Below are 15508 nucleotides of genomic sequence, written 5' to 3'. Positions count from 1 at the left end.
AACAGAATTCTGTTGTTTAACAGAATTCTGTGGTATTGTCTTACGGCACTCTGAGCTGACTTAAGACAGTCTAGAGGGGAGACATTGTTAGGAGATGAGGCCTGTAAGGAGGTGAGGAGTGTGCCTGAGATTCTTCCCGGTTTAGCTCTGGTAGTCCTCAGCCTCAGTCTTCCCTGGGTCCTCGTGGATGACAAAGAAGCCCCCTTCACAAAGAAGCACCATTGATTGGGCCTGCAAAAGCCCCAGTGGGACTCACAGGAGCTCACATCAGGGTTACTGGAGTCAAGGGTCTCCATACCACAGACTCACCACATCTGGGATCTCACCACTAGCACTAAATATGGGAATAGGAAACCTCACCCAATGTGGGGCCCAAGGAGCAGGCTTCTAGTCTGGGAAATCATATCCCTTTTGATGGCATTCCCAGTTCCTCCTTCCCTAGCTCTAATCTACGCTTGTTACTGTGGTCTACAAAGCCCCGTGTGTCTAACTCCTGCATAGTAATCCAAGTGGCAGAAACACTTTCTGTTTATTAAAATTCATTCTCCCCTTCCTTTAGTAATAAGAAGATTGCAGCTGCCCAATTAGAAACATCTGGGCTGATCATGGTGGCTCATGCCTGTAATCCCAACACTTTGGGTGGCCAAGGTGGGAGGATTGCTTGAGCCCAGGAGTTCAAGACCAGCCTTGGTGGTGTAGGGAGACCCAATCTCTAAGAAAGAAAGAGAGAGAGAGACAGAGAAAGAAAAAAAGAAACAAAACACCTGCCAGCCTTCCTGATAACTAAGTAAGTTCATGCTCCTAAGTTCAAGCCCTTATGAGTTCAAGTGATGTGTACAGCTTCTGGTCAGCTCCTATAAATAAAGATGCTGGCCCTTGGCTGTCTTCCTTTTTCCTTCCTGGCTGGGAAAGAATTACAGCATGAACATATCTAAAGATAGAAGCCATTCGTTAAAGATATCAAAGCCAATTCACAAGCCTGAACACCCTTAAAAAGCAAAACTGCCTGCCTGCCCCAGATCAGCCACCTACCTTTAGATAGAGGGAGAGAGCGAGAAAAAAAGTTCATCTTAGTTAAGCCACAGTCTTTCATTTGCTATTTTCACTGTCTTAAAATCTCTTTCGCATTTTTCATCTTTTATTTTCTCTGTGCCTCAGTCTAGATATTTTCTAGTGGCCTGACTTCCAGCTCACTGATCCTGCCTTCTGCTGTGTCTAATCTGTTGTTAAGTGTATTGACTGAATTCCTTGTTATTTGTATAAATTTAAGGGGTACAAGTGCAGTTTTGTTACATGGATATATAGGATAGTGGTGACATCTGGGCTTTTGGTGTAACCATCACCTGAATGGTGTACTTCGTTCATATCCATTAAGTCATTTCTCATCCCTTACCCCCACCACCCTCCCATTCTTCCCAGTCTATTATTTCATACTCTATCTGTGTATACACATTATTTAGCTTCCACTTATAAGCGAGAACATGGGGTATTTGACTTTCTGTTTCTGAGTTGTTCCACTTAAGAAAATGGCCTCTAGTTCCATCCATGCTGCTGCAAAATATATGATTTCATTCCTTTTTATGGCTGAGAAATATTCCATTGTGTGTGTGTGTATGTGCGTGTATGAAAAAAATGTCATATCTTTGCTATTGTGGATAGTGCTGTTGTAAACATACAAGTGCAGGTATCTTTTTTTTTTTGAGACACAGTCTTGCGCTGTTGCCCAGGCTGGAGTGCAGTAGTGTGATCTCTGTTCACTGCAACCTCCGCCTCCTGGGTTCAAGCAATTCTCGTGCCTCAGTGTCCCGAGTAGCTGGGATTACAGGCACAGGCAATCAGGCTCAGCTAATCTTTTTGTATTTTTAGTAGAGACAGGGTTTCCCCATGTTGGCCAGGCTGGTCTTGAACCCCTGACCTCAGGTGATCAAGTGTTGGGGCCTCCCAAACTGTTGGGATTACAGGCATGAGGCCACCATGCCCAGCTATCTTTTTGATGTAATGATTTTCCTTTGGGTATATACCGCATAGTGGAATTGCAGGGTCAAATGGTAGTTCTATTTTTAGTTTTTTTGAGAAATCGCCGCACTGTTTTCTGTTTTCTATAGAGATTGTACTAACTTATGCTCCCACCAACAGTATATAAGTGTTCCACTTACTGAATTCTTTTTTTTTTTTTTTTGAGACGGAGTCTCGCTCTGTCGCCCGGGCTGGAGTGCAGTGGCTGGATCTCAGCTCACTGCAAGCTCCGCCTCCTGGGTTTACGCCATTCTCCTGCCTCAGCCTCCGGAGTAGCTGGGACTACAGGCACCAGCCACCTCGCCCGGCTAGTTTTTTGTATTTTTTAGTAGAGACGGAGTTTCACCGTGTTAGCCAGGATGGTCTCGATCTCCTGACCTCGTGATCCGCCCGTCTCGGCCTCCCAAAGTGCTGGGATTACAGGCTTGAGCCACCGCGCCCGGCCTTAGTGAATTCTTAATATCAGTTATGGCACTTTTCTACTCTAGAATTGCCCTTTCTCTGGTAAAATTATCCATCCTTTCATATAATCTCTGTATTTTTTTCTTTTGTCTTGAGCATATTAATTCTAGATATTTAAGATCCTTGTCTTGTAACTCCAGTATTAAGATTATCCATGGGTCTATTTATACTATCTGTTTTTTCTCTTGCTTTTCAGTCATTTGGTCTTGCCTCTAGCATGTCTAGCTATTGAATGTCAGGCATTGTATATGAAAAATTGTACATATTGCTCCAGAGAGGAATTTATCTTTATGCAGATAGAGTGGTGCTCGTCACTTTAATTCAGTCAAAAACTGGGCTGAATCTAGACTGGGTTGCCATTTTGTAAAGTCTCCATGCATATCTAGTATGCACTTGCTCATGGATTTTCAACTTGGAGCCAGGGTTATAACCTGGGGGTCCATGGCCCTGGCAGCTCTTGAACTCTTCTTGTCTCTTCAGCATTACAAGTCTGCTGAAACTCTATTCTGCTTTTCAGAGGCTTTCTTCTTGGCTTCTTAGACTCTGCCCCATGTAGCTTCAGAATTCTGCAATGTCTTAAAACAAGAACCAGAAAATCATTAGGCTCTTTTTAACTTCTCCTTTCCCTAGGTCCTAGTCCTTCAAGTCTAATTTTATCCTTCCTGCTCTGTGGGTGTCTGAAAAGGATTCTTCTGCCCAATTCTTTTGCCCAGATCTTTAGTCTCCTTCCCCATGCCCAGAAGCATCAAATGCCCTGGAGGCAGAAACTGCAGAATGTTGGCTCAGCTCATCTCTCTATACTGTTCCTCCATATTTGGGATTTTGTTCTCGTGACTCCTAGTTGCCTTGGCAGCTCACCAATGCTTTGAAATAATCATTGCTGCTTTTTACATTTTTAATTGGCATTTCAAATTACTCCTAGCAACACTATTGGTCTTTCATAAACAATTTCATAATATCCAGAATCATGGGTTGTTGTGTTTTGAAGATTTTTGGTATTCATAGCTTAGCCTGTACCCTGACTAACACATAACTTGGTACCTGGTAGTGGTGCTGCCTAAAATATGTGACACTGGCTTAACAATCAGGCAACAGGTAATATTAAATACAGATTTTTGACTGGTCATGGTGGCTCACACCTGTAATTCCAGCACTTTGGGAGGCTGAGGTGGGCAGATCACCTGAGGTCAGGAGTTCAAGACCAGCCTGGCCAACATGGTGAAACTCCATCTCTACAAAAATACAAAAATTAGCCAGGGATGATGACAGTTGCCTGTAATCCCAGCTACTCGGTTGACTGAGGTGAGAGAATTGCTTGAACTCAGCAGGCAGAGGTTGCAGTGAGCCCAGATGGTGCCATTGCACTGTAGCCTGGGCGATAGAGAGAGACTCCATCTCAAAAAAAAAAAAAAGATTTTGCAGACCTCATGGCCAATGACCCCTATGGGGCTGTGTAAAATCATTTAGTAGAGAAATCATCTGCAATGACATTGAACACAGTCCACATACTTATGAAGTCTATGGTTTAGGGAGCTGTTAAAAAATAGGGTTTTTTATTGTAGTAAAATATATATAACATGAAAGTTGCTATTTTAACCACTTTTAAGTGTGCAATTAAGTGATATTAATTGCATTCACAATGTTGTGAAATCATCACCACTATCTATTTCTAGAACTTTTCATCGCCCCAAACAACTCTGTAATTGTTATTTAGGGAATAATTTGTTGTTACAATTTTTAAATTGAGATATCATTCATCTACTACAAAATTCACCTCCTTTAAAGTATACAATTTAGTGTATTTTATATATTCACAAAGTTGTGCAACCATCACCACAATCTAATGCTTGACCTTTTTCATTGCCCTAAAAAGAAACCCCATACCCATTGGTAATCACTCTCCATTCTCTTCTATCCCCAGCCCTTTGCAACCTCTAACCTACTTTCTGTCTATGTCGATTTGCCTATTCTGGATATTTTATAAATATAAAATAATACAGTATGTGGCCTTTTGTGTCTGGCTTCTTTCGCTGAGCATAATGTTTTCTGGGTTCATCCATGTTGTATCATGTGTTCAAATTTCATTCTTTTTTTTATGGCTGAATAACATTCCATTGTATGGATATCCTAAATTTTGTTTATCTGTTCATCAGTTGAGAGACATTTAGGTTATTTCTATTTTGGGAATCTTATAAATAATACTGCCCTAAACATTCATGTATGAGTTTTTGTGTGAACATATGTTCTTGGGTATATATCTAGGAGTGGAATTGCTGGGCCATATGGTAACTCTATGTTTAACTTTTGAAGAGCTGCCAAGTTGGTTTCCAAAGTTGCTATACCATTTTACATTCCCCACCAGCAATGCAAGAGAATTATAATTTTTCCACATCTTTTCCAAGACTTGTTGTTGTCTGTCATTTTTATTATAGCCATCATAGTGGGTGTAAAGTATCTCATTGTGATTTTGATTTGCATTTTCCTAATGACTAATGATGTTTCCTTCTTTTCATGCACTTGTTGGTCATTTGTATATCTTCTTCAAAGTAATGTCTGTTTAAATTATTTTTTCATTCTAAATTGGGATTGTTTATATTTTGTTGTTGAGTTGCAAGAGTTATATATATATATACATATTTCTCAGATGCTAGGCTCTTACTATGTATATAATTTACAAATATTTTATCCCATTCTGTTTGTCTTTTTACTTTCTTGATGGTAACCTTCAAAGCGTGAAAGTTTTACAATTTGATGATGCCCCATTTATCTATTTTTTTCTGTAGTTGTTCATGCCTTTCATGACATATTTAAGAAATCATTGCCTAGTTTAAGATAATCAAGACCTACTCTATGTTTTCTTCTAAGATTGCATACTTTTAGCTGTTACAATTAGGTCTTTGGTTTGTTTTGAGTTAATTTTGTATATGGTGTGAGGTAGGGGTCCAACTTTATTCCTTTGCTTGTGGATATCCAATTATCCCAGCACCATTAGATAAAAAGACTATTCCTTCCCCCATTAAATGATCTTGGCACTCTTGTTGAAAATCAATTGGCCATGAATGTGAGAGTTTATTTCTGGAATCTCAGTTATATTCCATTGCTCTGTATGTCTGTGGGGGAATGGTTTTTAAAAGGCAGGATATTGATGTGTTCTGGCTACTTCCTGCTGTTTTAACAAATCATAGGCCAGAAATGCTCCCAGGCAAGAATTGACCAGTTCACAAACAAAGATGGACAGAAGTAAAATTCAGCAAAGGAAAGAGGCATTTTCTTTCTTTAGCCTAACATCTAAATGTATTGTGAGTCTAGAGGTTTGGAGTCTTACAGATTGACAAGGTTACCAAACAACAAGAGAGAGCCTCCACGCCTTTTTGAGAATGGACATTAATATTTCATGGCCAGAAAAGGAGAATCAGACCAGTAGCAAAAATCTGATTCCATATATTATTGTTCCATTCAAGATTGTTGTTTCCAATGGTCTCAAATAGCTGCTATAAATGTGGAGTGATCACAGGAACTATCAATGGCTTACAGACACCTTATGGAAGCTCACTGCACCATCTGTAAAGTTGTCTTGCCAAAGAGTGAGATTTAAATTTGATTGAGCTTCTAGTTCTAAATACTAGTTTACAGGATAAACAGGGAACAGAGGAATACATTAAGAAACCCCACATGGATGCAGTCAGCAGAATTCAGAATGTGGAAAAGCTATAGGAGAAAATGACCTGGTTTCTCCAAAAAATAACTGCAAGAAATTAAATAATGATCCATGCTACAATATGGATGAATCTTTAAAACATTATACTAAGTGAAAGAAGCCAGACACAGAAGCCCACATATTGTATGATTTCATTTATATGAAATAACCATAATAGGCAAATCTGTAGAAAAAGAAGAAACTGAGTGGTTGCAGGGGCTGCCAACCAGCATGGGGTTTCTTTTTTGGGATGATGAAATGTTCTAGAATTAGATAAGGGTGATAGTTGCACAACTCTGTGAATATACTAAAAGCCATCAAACTGTAACCTTTAAATGGATGGATTATATGATACATGGATTTTCTCTAAATAAAGCTATTTAAAAATCACAAAGAAAAAAAGAAGGGGAGATGTATTAGTTGAATGAAATATATGGACTTTGTTTTGATCCTGATTGAAAATGTTTTAAAATTATGAGACAATTGGACAAATTTGAACACTGACTAGATACTTAGTGATATTAAGAAGGTATTGGCCAGGTGCAGTGGCTCATGCCGGTAATCCCAACACTTTGGGAGGCCGAGGTGGGAAGATTGCTTGAATCCAGGAATTCGTGACCAGCCTAAGCAACATAGCAAGACCCCATCTCTACAAAAATAATAATAATAATAATAATAAATTAGCCAGGCATGGCGGCGTACACCTGTAGTTCCAGCTACTTTGGAGGCTGAGGTGGGAGAATCACTTGAATCAAGGAGGTGGAGGCTGCAGCAAGCCATGATAATGCCACAGCACCCCAGCCTGGGCAATGGAGCAAGACCCTGCCTCAAAAAAAAAAAATAAGAGAAAATATTTTTAATATTGGGGGGATATTGTAATGATATTGTAATTATGTTTTTAATAGTAGTTATCTCTTGGAGATACATACTGAAGTGTTTATAAGTTAAATGCTATGTCTGAAATTTGCTTTAAAATAATCCAATCATAAGGGAAAGTAGGAGTATATAGATGAAATGAGACTGACATATATTGACAATCACTGAACATAAGAAGTTTCATTATACATTCTACCTGCTTTTGGACAGTTTGAAATTTCCCATAAGAAAAAGAAAAAGTCTAAATGCTTAAGCATTATATCTAGAAGAGATCTTTAGGGGTGGGACTCATAAATGGAATTGATTGGAAGCAAATAGACCAAAAACTTACCAAGCATTTGAGGAAATTTTCCTACTAAGGAAACCATAAGCCTGATCTATAAAGGACTAATTGCTCAATATCTCAGAGAGGTGAGCTGACTTCTGCAGTCCCTGAAGACATACAGAGAGGAAATGGTGCAGAAGCAATATTGACAGGCATAACATCTGCAAATGTTTCAGAACTGATGAAAGACACTAATCCACAAATTCAAGAAGTCTTTCAAACCCAAAATAAAATAAACACAAAGGAAATCAAACACAGACACATTATAGTAAAACTCCTAAAATACAAAGGCAAAGAGAAAAGTCTTAAAAGCAGTCATATAAAAAAGGGTGCATTACCTTCAAAGGAGGAACATTAAAGGTGACAGCTGACTTCTCAATCAGAAGACAATGGATCGTATTTTTAAAGTGCTGAGAAAAAGTAAATGCCAACCTAGAATATATCCTCAGTGAAAATAAGATTATGACATATTGTAGTGCCAGTTTAAATATACTATATAAGATTCTTTTTAACTTTATGGCCTCAAACTAATATTGAGCTACTCAATGAATAATCTTTGAACACCTGGATAATGTATAAGTATGGGTTAACGTATAAGATTTTAAAAAGAAAATGAGAAAAATAGACTGTATCATGCCATCTGGATGATGGGCAAAAACAGTAAAACTAGAATTTGATTTTTTTTTCTGTCTTTAAAATGACAAAGGGATCTTAAAGTATTCAGTCTACTCTGGGCAAAACATAGTAAAAAGTTATTCTTTACCTTCTGTGAAGTTTGTCTGGGTAGCAGAGGTTCTTGCCTTACTAAATATTCTTGTTTGAGAAGATTTAACTTTGTCTTCCTTTTTGCTGACCTTTGTCATACTGTTGAATTGTTTATTTTTTAAAACGTGCAGTAACAGATTCTCACTTATAAAAAGTGAAATTCCCTTATAGTTACCTTCCACTTTATTTATTCATTCATTCATTCATTCATTTTTGAGACAGAGTTTCACTCTGTCACACAGGCTGGAGTCCAGTGGCATGATCTTGGCTCACTGCAATCTCTGCCTCTCAGGTTCAGGTGATTCACCCGCCTCAGCCTCCCGAGTAGCTGGGACTACGGGCACGCACCACCATGCCTGGCTAATTTTTTGTATTTTTAGTAGAGACAGGGTTTTGCCTTGTTGGCCAGGCTTGTCTGAGACAGGGTTTTGCTTTGTTGGCCAGGCTGGTCTCAAACTCCGGATCTCAGGTGATCCACTCACTTCAGTTTACCAAAGTGCTGGGATTACAGGCATAAGTCACCGTGCCTGGCCTATATTTGCTTTTTTTTTTTTTTGAGACAGGGTCTCACTCTGTCACCCAAGCTGCAGTGCAGAGGTGCAATCACGGCCCTCTGCAGCCTTGAACTCCCAGAGCCAAGTGATAATCCCATCTCAGCTGGGACCACAGGCATGTACCACCATGCCCAGGTAATTAAAAAAAAAAAAAATTGTAGAGACAGTCTCCCTATATTGCCCATGCTGATCTCAAACTCCTGAACTCAAACGATCCTCCTGCCTCAGCCTCCCAAAGAGTTGGATTACAGGCATAAGCCACTGTGCCTAGCCTATTTTTGAATATCTTGATCGTCATTATGGCTAATAGGGTAGCCAAGCTATAATTACTCCTTTCTCTTAGGCAATTATGCACCTATTTTAGTCAAGTGATCAGTATTTTGGACAATTCTTTCTGATGTTTCCTTTCATAAAATCAGACTGTAAATTAAGAAAAGTTAAAAATCATCAAGATACTTGTATGTTCAAAATAATCTTTAGCCTTTCCTGGGTGGCCAAAGCACCAAAGATCTGTTCCCTCGCCTTGTAGCCCACCATAGGAAATACACACACAGGGCGGGATATTAGAAACCTTAAGTATATTTGATATCCTTTTTTTTTTTTTTTTTTCAAGACAGAGTCTCATTCTGTCGCCCCAGCTGGAGTGCTGTGGCGTGATCTTGGCTCACTGCAACCTCTGCCTCCCCGGTTCAAGCGATTCTCCTGCCTCAGCTGAGAGAATGTTGCTCAGGCTGTCTCGAACTCCTGGGCTCCAGCAATCCACCTGCCTTGGCCTCTCAAAGTGCTGGGATTACAGGCGTGAGCCACCATGCCCAGCCTATATTTGATATGATTCTGTTTTTAAAATGATTCAACAATAGTGTAAAAACCTCCCTGATTTTTGAACACACAATGTGAAAAACGCTTTCAAATTAAAAAGATGAGCTCAGCCTTCCTTAGATTAATTTTGTGCATTAAATGTCACTATTATAAATATATCTCAGAGACTGTCCACTTTTACAAGATGGTGATGTGTCAATATCTTCAGTGTCCATAATTTGTTCTTGCCCCCAGGACAAACACTGATCTAATTCTCTTGGAATAATTATATAGTACGCCCTAATAGAGCATTCTGTTTTCTTCTTATTAGATAGTATTAGTCACTGTAGTAAATTCCCCATCATTATTTAGTCCTACAATCAATAAGTGACTTCTGCCTTCCTTTCATACTTTCCTGAAGGTTACCTGGAAACTACGGGCCAGAAATTGGGTCTTGGACAAAGGAGAGTCAAAGTGCCTTGATGAATAGACAATACCTGATACCCTGAGCTATTGACACTTCAAGAAATAGACTCATTGGGTTAGGGCTTTCCCATGTGTATGAGTCTGTTTTCATGCTGCTGATAAAACAGACCCGAGACTGGGTGATTTATAAAGAAAAAGAGGTTTAATGGACTTTACAGTTCCACGTGGGGCTGCGGAGGCCTTCCAATTATGGCGGAAGGCAAAAGGCACATCTTACATGGCAGCAGGCGAGAGAGAGAACTTGTGCAGGGAAATTCCCCCTTATAAAACTACCAGATTGGCTCTCTGCTCCTCCTGTTCAACAGACAGTCACATCTTCTTGTGCATTACCAGTCACGTATGTCCCTGAGACACCATGGTGAAGTTGAAGGCTAGAGTCAATGGACTTGTTGGAATTGGGAGCCTGGTCACCAGGGTTGCTTTTAACTCTAGCAAAGTAGATATTGTTGCCATCAATGACCCCTTCATTGACCTCAACTATGTGGTCTACACGTTCCAGTATGATTCCACCCATGGCAAATTCCATGGCACCATCAAGGCTGAGAACAGGAAGCTTGTCATCAATGGAAATCCCATTACCATCTTCCAGGTGCAAGACCCCTCCAAAATCAAATGGGGCAGTGCTGGCACTGAGTCTATCATGGAGCCAACCGGCGTCTTCACCCCCATGAAGAAGGCTGGGTCTTGCTTGCAGGGAGGAGCCAAAAGGGTTATCATCTCTGCCCCCTCTTCTGACACTCCCATGTTCATGATGAGCATGAACCATGAGAAGTATGACAACAGCCTTAAGATCATCAGCAATGCCTCCTGCACCACCAACTGCTTAGTGCCCCTGGCCAAGGTCATCCATGACAACTTTGGTATTGTGGAAGGACTCATGACCACAGTCCATGCCATTACTGCCACCCAGAAGACTGTGGATGGCCTCTCCGGGAAACTGTAGCATGATGGCCGTGGGGTTCATCAGAATATCATCCCTGCCTCTACTGTCACTGCCAAGGCTGTAGGCAAGGTCATCCTTGAGCTGAATGGGATGATCACTGGCATGGCCTTCCATATCCCCACTGCCAACGTGTTGGTCATGGACCTGACCTGCCATCTGGGAAAACCCTGCCAAATATGATGACATCAAGAAAGTGATGAAGCAGGCATTGGAGGGCCCCCTCAATGGCATCCTGGGCTATGCTGAGCAGCAGGTCGTCTTCTCCAACTTTGACAGTGACACCCACTCTTCCACCTTCGATGCTGGGGCTGACATTGCCCTCAACAACCACTTTGTCAAGCTTATTTCCTGGTATGATGATGAATTTGGCTGCAGCAACAGGATGGTGGACCTCATGGCCCACATGGCCTCCAAGGAGTAAGACCCCCAGACCACCAGCCCCAGAGAGAGCATGAGAGGAAGACAGAGGTCCTCACTGCTGGGGAGTCCCTGCCACACTCAGTCCCTCACCACACTGAGAATCTCCCTTCCTCACAGTTTCCATGCAGATCCCCTGAAGAGGGAGGGGTCTAGGGAACCCTACCTTGTGGTGTACCGTCAATAAAGTCCCCTGTCCTCGGTCAAAAAAAAGAACCAAAAAACCACTGGATCTTGTGAGAACAGCATGAGAAAGACCTGCCCCCATGATTCAATTACCTCCCATCGAGTCCCTCCCACAGCACGTGGGAATTGTGGGAGCTACAATCCAAGATGAGATTTCGGTGGGGACAGAGGCAAACCATGTCACCATGTAAACAGCATCGTCACCTCAAGTAGACACCTGTGATATTTTGTACCAGAAGTAGAAACAGGATTTCCAGAATTCTTTCCAGTCCATAAGTAGATTATTTCATGATGACTAACTTTGTATTTGATTAAATAATTAAAAGACTCCTATTTACATAGAACAAAATGAAACCGATGAAGGAAATCTACTTGTGGTTATTTATTTTTAATATTATTGAGAATTGCTTTACAAATGTCCTTCCTTTTTATGGGCATAGGAAGAAGCTCTTTTCCTTTCTTTGTGACCCACTGACAACTTTCAATTTAATATTTATACTTGTGGAAATTGGAATGAACGCCTTTCAGTAGTAGTTTTCCATCTGACTCTTCCAAATTCTGCAAAACGTATCCGGTGTCAAATCTCAATATAAATTATAAACTGTCTGGGTGCAGTGGTTCACGCCTGTAATCCTAACACTTTGGAAGGTAGGGGGAAGATGATGTCTTTAGCCCAGGAGTTTGAGACCAGTCTGGGCAATACAGCGAGACCCCATCTCCACAAAAAATAATTAAAAAAAAAAAATTAGCCAGGCGAGGTGGCACAAGCCTGTAGTCCCAGCTGAGGAGGCTGAGGTGGGAAGATTGCCTGAGCCCAGGAAATCAAAGCTACAGTGAGCCATGATTGCACCACTGCACTCCAGCCTGGGTAACAGACCAAGACTGTCTCAAAAAAAAAAAAAAAAAAATTATAAGCTAACAAATCATCAGAAACTGAAATATTATAATAATTCTAATCAGAATGCAGATGAGTGCATTTATGATGGGTAAGGCTTAGAAAAATTATAACTGCTCCTTAACAAAGAACATTGGCTGTGCTTGAATTTTATGGTTATAATGTATCAATAAATAACTGAACCATATTTACATATATTATATCTGGAAAGATTCATAATGATTCTGATAAAAATATGAAAAACATCAATTGACTAAGTAGTCTGTGCAACTACTTAGAATAATGGGTAGATATTATTACAGGTAACTTCATCCTTCCTGACAATGTAGCATTTTCATGGGTTTAATATGCATTGGCTCCCACCGTTGCAAGAATGTAGACAAATGAAATGTACTACCAAGGCTATACTGACAATATCGTATGTGAGAATAAAGCCAGTTAATCTAGTATGAAAAGCCCACCATTATGGAACAAAGGCTGATGTGTAGAACTTCATTTGTAGAACCAGATCCCACAAGTCCTCCCAGGAAATTAAACCAGTACATATGCTGTGGTTTACAGGATCTCAGTACAGACTTAAAGGATCTTGAAAGAGAAAGAATTCACCCATAAAAGTAGGCAGTAGGGCATGGTGGCTCATGGCTGTAATCCCAGCACTTTGGGAGGTGATCACCCGAGGTCAGGAGTTTGAGACTAGCCTGGCCACATGGTGAAACCCTGTCTCTACCAAAAAATACAAAAATAAAAATACAAAAATACAAGAATAGTGAACCAAGAGCGCGCCACTGCACTCCACCTCCAGGTGACAGAGGGAGACTCTGTCTCAAAAAAAAAAAGTAGGCAGTAAAAGAAAGAGTTCCAGACTAGTAGAGTCCAGTTCAAATATGCAACTCCAGATTCCTTACATAATCTCCAGACAGAAGCTAATTCTCTGGTTTTAGCAGTGCTCACCACCACATAATTCTAGATGTACTAACCATACAACAAGGAGGCCTCTGTGTTCTATTAACACCTCTTGTTTTACCTATGTAAGTTTACCAAGCCAAATAGGACAGAACCTACACTATATAAAGGCACAATTCAGAGACCACATGAAACAGCCACCACTGAATCTGCATACTAATATAAATGATACACAGACATTATTGATCATTGGGATTGGGAATCTGTGCCACAAATTAAGCTCCAATTTGTTTTCTATTTCCCATAACAATTGCGGGTTCTCAGATATTTTAATTAAGGATAGTACAAACCAAAATCAGACCAGCCCTTTATCTTATCAAGAGTTACCTTTAGAGATAACATGATTTCAGGAGCTCTGTGCAGGAAAATTATTCAACACTTGGAAAATAAGATTTAAAAATTATTTTTAGCTGGCGCAGTGGCTCACACCTGTGATCCCAGCACTTTGGGAGGCGAAGCAGGTGGATCACCTGAGGTCAGGAGTTTCAGACCAGCCTGACCAACATCGTGAAACCCATCTCTACTAAAAATAGAAAAATTAGCCAGGCATGGTGGCGGGTGCCTGTAATCCCAGCTACTCGGGAGGCTGAAGCAGGAGAATTGCCTGAGCCCAGGAGGTTGAAGTTGCAGTGAGCCGAGACTGCACCACTCCACTACAGCCTGGGTGACAGAGCAAGACCCTGTCTCAAATAAAATAAAATAAAATAAAATAAAATAAAATAAAATAAAATAAAATAAAATAAAATAAAATAAAATAAAATAAAATAAAATAAAATAAGTAGAACACCTGTTAGCCAATGAGGATAAGGGATGACGAGGGAAGCTGCATTTCCGGCATGCTTGGTCTCAGAGAAACACTGGCAGGACAAGTTATAGCACAAGTGTCAAAGCTAAAATGCAGGTTGGGAGCAGGCGGGTCAGGTGCTGCAAAAACACCAGTGGAAGGAAGGCTGGGGCTGGGGTCGTGGGGCCCACCCTGTGTACCCTCCACGTGGCCCAGCCGAGAGTTCCTCAGGTTGACACAGGGCACAGGCACACAACAGGTACCCTAATTGGCTTCCAATATTAAGGCCCCAGCATATCTCAGAAAACTCAGAAACCAACCCTCGAATGCTCAGCATCTGGAGGCACTAAAAACACGCACAAAACACACAAGCATTGAGTGATTTATTTGCCCTGATCTCTTGCTGCTGTTCAGATCCAAGAGATCCCAGGGAGAAGGGCTGAGCAGGCAGGGAGGTCCATACCGCCACGGCCTCTCCCTTTCTTCTCGAGGGCTCTAGGGGTGTTGGACTCACGTGGATAATCCCAGATCTGAGGACACTGACACTGTCACTGATGGGACAGAGAGCAGTCACCAGACCAAGTCTGAGCTCTCCTGGGGCTTCCCGTCTACCAGGATAAGGATAAGTGGAAACTAAATAAATAACTGGAAATACAATCATTTCATGGAGCAAAAAAATGTGCTACCAGGAAAGTCCAACTAGGTGATGTGGTGGAAAATGACTGCAGGGGGACTCTGCTTTAGGGAGCAGGGCTGGGGAAGGTCACCCTGAGTTGGTGACACCTGGCAGGGAGGAATACAAAGGAGGTAGCCATGGTAGGCAAGGGCAGTGACAAGAGGAGAGACCCAGGCATGGAGAAGAGAAAGTGAAAGTGCAGAGATCCTTTTTTTCTTTTTTTGGAACGGAGTGTCGCTCTGTCTCCCAGGCTGGAGTGCAATGGCACAATCTCAGCTCACTGCAACCTCCGCCTCCCAGGTTCAAGCAATTCTCCAGCCTCAGCCTCTTGAGCCACTGGGATTACAGGTGCACACCACCACGCCTGGCTAATTTTTGTATTTTTTGTAGAGACGGGGTTTCACCATGTTGGCCAGGCTGGTCTCCAACTCCTGACCTCAGGTGACCCACCTGTCTTGGCCTCCCAAAGTGCTGGGATTACAGATGTAAGCCACCACGCCTGGCCAGTACAGAGATCTTTAGTAAAGGACTTGGAGGACTTGAGGATCTGAGAGAGGCCAGAGAAGGGCAGCCGCCAGTGAGCAAGACTCAGTGAAGTCTCAACTCGAGGCAGGAAGAGATCAAGGTATAGCGGCTCCTTTTTTTTTTTTTTTTTTTTTTTTTTT

General features: G+C 41.3%; 1 pseudogene; it reads left to right on the top strand.

Moving 5' to 3' along the window:
• The first annotated feature begins 10334 nt into the window (after positions 1-10334).
• On the top strand, positions 10335-11343 carry LOC105526855 (annotated as a pseudogene).
• Positions 11344-15508: the final 4165 nt, after the last annotated feature.

The sequence above is a fragment of the Colobus angolensis genome, unplaced genomic scaffold, assembly GCF_000951035.1.
Source record: "Colobus angolensis palliatus isolate OR3802 unplaced genomic scaffold, Cang.pa_1.0 Scaffold60, whole genome shotgun sequence".
NCBI lineage: Eukaryota > Metazoa > Chordata > Mammalia > Primates > Cercopithecidae > Colobus > Colobus angolensis.
This window is presented reverse-complemented; position numbering and strand designations above follow the sequence as displayed.